Below are 6,005 nucleotides of genomic sequence, written 5' to 3' on the forward strand. Positions count from 1 at the left end.
GTTAAACTTAACTTTTTTTCCAAACCACAGGAGGAGCGCAGGGAGTGTTTGCGCGACACACCTACACACTGCAGCTGACACGCTATTGTCATGACACAAAATTTGGAAAACTCTGCACAAGTGGCTCCCACCCATCAGCTGAACCAGTGGGTTAAGGGATCAACAGAGAAAAGGTGACTCTTACGTACGGGTGTCAGAGGATTTTGACCCTGGCTAGATTTGCAGTGACTCCCCCAACTCACCATTCAAATATCAAAAAGTTATTAAATTTGTATACCGTGATTCATCCAAAGAACTCTGGGTGGTTCACAGCATAAAAATACGAACAAAAGCACAAAATACATAAGAAGAACAAAAACAAAACAATGCCACTCCCAACTGCCGTCCTCAGAATGAACCAAAAATCTGCCATTTAGTCCATCGAACTTAACAAGGTTAATTGTCCCCCCACCCCACCCCCTGGTGTTTTAAACAGTGCAAAGCTGCTTGGAGCAGCTTCAAAGTGCGGTACCTCTGCAGTGCAGGGTAAAAATACTTTTTAAGATGCTGTGGGAAGAGACTACACTTCCTGTGTAATTCTATACACAAAGGTCTATTGTACATACAACAAAATGGCTGCCCTCATTAGAACAGTAGCCTTGGTTCACTTTCTTAATACTCCTTATTTGCATGTGTGTATTTATGACTGCTTAGACGTGTGAATTTTTTAAAAAGGATTTCCCTGGAATTCTCCTTTATAAATCCACAGATATAGGACAAGGAGGAATCATTCCTCCCTCAACTTATGAGGGTGACGTAGACATGTTGGTCCTGTATATTTGCCTAAACACTTGCTTGTGTTTAAACCCTCACTTCATACAATACCAGCAGTTTATTTCCTTTTAAAATATCAGTTAATAGCCCTTCCTACACTAGAGCTTAGGTTCACCAAGATTTTCTTTTTTGTTTTGTTTTTTAGCCCTGTGGGCATATTTTTATTTTTGTGCAAGAGTTGTGGGTACCACCTTCCCAAAAGGGGCCCAAAAAAAAAGTGCACCAACTTCATTTTCCCAAGAGAGCTGGGTAAAAGCTGTAATTAATCTGAGCCTCAAAAAGCACACAGAGCTGCAAGAGGAAGTGAGAAAGAATGCCACTCTTCCAACTTCCTGCTTTCAGCTCTATGTACTTTTCAAGGGAGGATAAGGTCGGCACCATCTCATGGACAAGGAGACAGTGAGTGGTGGTAACTCAAGAGGCTTCATAGAGGTGCCAGGAGAAGACCTCAAGGGCACCACTGACAACCCTGGCTTAGAACACATTTCAAGAGTATTTTGGAATATTAGACAACTCTTTTAGACAGTTGTCTCCCAGAAATATCTCATACCAGAAATATTGTGTGGTTGCATTGGGTGGCTGCCACTAGGATGAAAAAGCAACCATTATTTAATTCTAACTCCCAAGGGGGTCTTTTTTTCCTTGGCGTTCTATCAACTGTCTACAGTAATAGGAAGATTGTGGTGCACAAAGAAGCTTGTTCAACCTCAGAATTCCTCCCAGTATGCTACTCCATTTGCTAGGTTCTTACGCGGGGGGCGCTGTGGTCTAAACCACAGAGACTAGGGCTTGGCCGATCAGAAGGTTCGAATCCCCGCGACGGAGTGAGCTCCCAATGCTCGGTCCCTACTCCTGCCAACCTAGCAATACGAAAGCACGTCAAAATGCAAGTAAATAGGTACCGCTCTGGCGGGAAGGTAAACGGCGTTTCCGTGCGCTGCTCTGGTTCGCCAGAAGCGGCTTAGTCATGCTGGCCACATGACCCGGAAGCTGTATGCCGGCTCCCTTGGCCAATAAAGCGAGATGAGCGCCGCAACCCCAGAGTCGGCCACAACTGGACCTAAAGGTCAGGGGTCCTTTTACCTTTACCTTTTAGACTTACCACACAAAAACCACACTGCTAGCCCCATATGATGACAAGGCTTTGGGGCCCACTGGGAAGACCAGTCAGCCAAGTGGTGTTCTCCCTTTTTCCATGACTGTCATTGAACAGAGACAGCTGGTGCAAACAAACTGCACACTCCTGAGGGGCGGCAACTGCGATTAGTTTTGTTGTGGTGGGTGGGTAGGTGGGAGAAAAGAGTGCCTGCATGGCTCAGAAGTGTGTATAATATGTAAGTTAGTATGTGCCAAGTACAACCTACTTTGTCAGATGCATCTAACAATGTGCATTCTAGTCTACAAAGCTTAATAAATCTGTTAAGTCTTTAGATCACCCAAAAAAGTCAGACAAAAAGTCTCTCACACACACACAAAGTCAGCTCAAATGTAAAGGATGTTGTGTTGGCCCACAAGAAACATTCCTAAATCCATTAGGGCAAAACCCTTATTAAGCACCAAAAAACATCACAAAATAGACCCAGGCCAATTCTCCATTACCCACCCACCACCCACAGAAGATGCGCTGCTGCAGCCAGTCAGTGAAATTTACTTCTTTTTAATCAGTGTAAATTCATTTGACTGACTTATGATACCACCAGTTTACTGGCAATCAGCAGAGCAATCTGCTTTCAAGTTGAACCGGCTATATACTCCTAAAGATTATGACAGCTGCCTCATTTCCACCTTCAGCCAGCTACTGCCCTGATTTCTAAGATTGTGTTTACCAGAACGAGAGCTAGAAACATGCTTCCCCCCACCCCTTTCAAATGTAACCTGAGATTTATCAGGACATCAAACAGCTCAGAACAATACACAAACTCAAGCCCAACCGGACACTAGACACACTCTGGAAGAAAGAGAGCATTTGCAACTTTAATACAGTCACTGAGCAATTTGTTTTATTACATTTGTTGTGTGTGCAGAACACATACAGGGATCTCAAAACAATTCTTGTGAGAGACAGGCAAAAAAAAAATCTCTATAAAGTAAAAAGGTGTGTGTTTAAATAATAAATGCATTTAGCTTCCATATTCTGCCATCGCAGGGGGGGAAAACATGCATACAAAAAGCAAATGATGGAATCAACTGCAATTGCACATGAGCTCAATTGATCAGGAATAGTCGCACTGCACTTCCATGGACATGTAACAAACACACACAGCTCACTGCTAGTGGATTTTTTTTTTAAAGGCACAACCAGATTTCTTTACAAGAGAAAACAATGTGAATTTATTTGTGCTATCTACATCTGGGGTGATTTAGGAAAGATCTAGTATCAAGGGGTAAAAAATTGTGGGGTGTTATGATATGTAACGTGTCCCCAAGTTAAAGTGTGTGTGTGGGGGGGTGTTGTTAGCTATATTTCATTCCAGCATTCTTCCCTCCCCAAACGTGCTTGTTTACAGCATTACTAGAAAGCAGCAAGCATTATTTGCATACATTTGCATAGTGAAGTACATCCAGTGTTTTAACAGTTTTATTAGCATTCGAGAGGGGCTATCTAACACAATCACTTTATGAATTTCTCTCCCTTCATACAGCTGTTGTGGGGGTGCCACCACAGGTTGAGTGGACTAGCGGCAAACTGATTAGAGGAATAATTTTACTGTACCAACCCCACCGTTTTCATCACCCTGTTTGATGGTAGCAAAAGTGTGGGGGGGGTGTTTTGGTTATTGGGAAAGGTTCAAGGGGTGCCCAACTCACTAGTGCTTCCTGTGCTGCCGGCTGCCATTTTGAATTTCCCACAATGACCCTGAAAGATGCCATGTCAGCGCAATGCCATCGGGGGCGGGGAGCTCATGTTGGCATCCCACACCACGGGAGCCAGAGAAGCACCGGTGACTTTTGTATAGAGGGCTTCCCAATTTGCTCCTCCCCACCACCATGAAAGGGGATGCGGTTTTGTGCACCCTCTTTTGTCGTGCCCTCAACCTCCTGCTCCCAATTCAGGCCCAAAGTTCTCTTTTGAGATCTTGTAGGCCAACCTAGAAAAGGCTTCCACTGATACACCTGAATGGTTCTTAGGCCAGGTGTTGGATGGGAAAATCCACCCGGCTGGTTGGAGGCGAGCGATTTGTGCGGCTTGGGTCAGTTTCAACCAACAGTATTGCCCCACATGGCAGGCCCTGAACCCAGAACCTGGCCAAAGAAAGAAACAAACAGCAAGGTGATAGGCCACAAACAGGTCATGTGATGAGGCCCAATTCCTATCAAAGTTCGCAGGTCAGGGTTATCTGCTTGTCAGAGCTTAGGGGTGGGAGGAATCTTCAGTTGCTTTGGAAAAACCCTTTGGTTCATCTATCTCTATACTGTCTACACTGACCGGCAGCATCTCTCCAGGAGTCTTTTCCCTGCCCTACCCAGGAGATTGAACCTGGGACCAACCTGCTTGCATAGCTCTGTCACTGAGCTATGGCCCGTCCCTCAGCCCCTGCTCCTGTTCTAGCAGAAAATAAGGTCTGATACCTGCACATTCATGCCAAGCAATGGCGGAGGGAGAGGGCCATAATGAGTAATAATAATAATAAAGGTCCCCAAAGGGACACGACTTCAGCCCTGAGAAGTGCAGAGAACCACCATTCAAAACAAGCAGCAGAACATACACACAGCAGCTTCATAAACGTATGAGGCGTCTCCCTGTGGTAACTTGGCAAGGCATTTTATTTCTTCATGCATTTTGCTCACACGCCTGGAGCAAGCAGGAAACAATTGTTAGGGGGGGACAAGCAGTATAAACAAAGAGACGTAGAAATATATATTTCTATATATATATAGGCACTGAAACTTAGGATTCTGCCTTTGAAGTGAAAATTCTCCCCTCTTCAGCACTGAGCACCGTGCAGATTTCCAAACACCCTGAGTGCAGATTAAGGCTTCAGCATATGTGCGTGATGAAGAACATTATTGCTTCACGTGATGAAGAACATTGCATAAGAAGCTAGGTGTTACTGGGTCTTGGTTAGATCGGCTTGTTTTAGTCATGTGAAACATGTATCCATTGCTATGTGAGAAGAATTCCACTTGCACAATGCAATTGCCCCTTCCTCTACCCTCAGGAAGAGGGTCACCTGACCCTCTGAAGCAGATTTTGAGGGTAAGGTCTGCAGGAGAGAGGAGGAGTTCTGCTTCACAAATGGAAATCTGCTGCGCGAGTCAGACAGATACATAATAAATACCGTATTTTTTGCTCTATAAGACTCACTTTTTCCCTCCTAAAAAGTAAGGGGAAATGTGTGTGCGTCTTATGGAGCGAATGCAGGTTGCGCGGCTATCCCAGAAGCCAGAACAGCAAGAGGGATTGCTGCTTTCACTGCGCAGCGGTCCATCTTGCTGTTCTGGCTTCTGAGATTCAGAATATATTTTTTCTTGTTTTCCTCCTCCAAAAACTAGGTGTGTCTTGTGGTCTGGTGCGTCTTATAGAGCGAAAAATACGGTAATTTGAGTTCGCTTGTTCTCAGGATGGTCAGTTCATTTCAAGATCTGCCAAGCAGGGCTGGGAATCTAACTCGCAGTTTTATGGGAGCATCTGATGTAACAATGCGCACAAATCCAGATTCCTGGGAATCTCAGCTTTTCAGTTTTAAACCATGTTCACAAGTTTCTAGCCCTTATGGGTGTGATGATAACACTTGGAACGCCGCAAGTCATGCCTTTTGGCATGCTGAGCATTTAAGTGAGAGGGGAAGCAATCCAGACTCATGTGCCATGGCTGCTTCTCCAGATTTCTCATCACAAGTTGGGATTCAAGGATTCTATAGCCAGAGGCACCCGTAAGCAGTTTTAATTTGTGTCATAAGTTTGGATAATGATTTCACTGACAAAAGAGGGAAGCAATCACCAGTGTAATTCATCAAAAAAAGAAATGCATATAGAATGGTTAGGAGCAAAAATAGCAAGTTACTAGCTATTTCATTTTAATTTTCAGTTATCTATTTAGGACTGCTGTAGTTTCCCAGAAAACATAAAAGCAGATCACACTGCTTTGGGAAACACATTTTCTGTTAGCAAAATGAGACAGTTGTTCTTTGCACAATCTGGTAACACTTTTTCATTGTTTCAAATCACTGGTTTTCAAACAGCCATGTGGG

General features: G+C 44.2%; 1 long non-coding RNA gene across 1 annotated transcript; it reads left to right on the plus strand.

Annotated features, from left to right (window-relative positions):
• Nucleotides 1-2,715: 2,715 nt before the first annotated feature.
• On the plus strand, nt 2,716-5,660 carry LOC309375357. Its single transcript, XR_014170847.1, has 2 exons — nt 2,716-3,558; nt 3,625-5,660. It is a non-coding gene; the product is annotated as an uncharacterized lncRNA (long non-coding RNA).
• Nucleotides 5,661-6,005: the final 345 nt, after the last annotated feature.

Source organism: Podarcis melisellensis (genome assembly GCF_964234715.1).
Source record: "Podarcis melisellensis genome assembly, chromosome: 8".
Taxonomy (NCBI): domain Eukaryota; kingdom Metazoa; phylum Chordata; class Lepidosauria; order Squamata; family Lacertidae; genus Podarcis; species Podarcis melisellensis.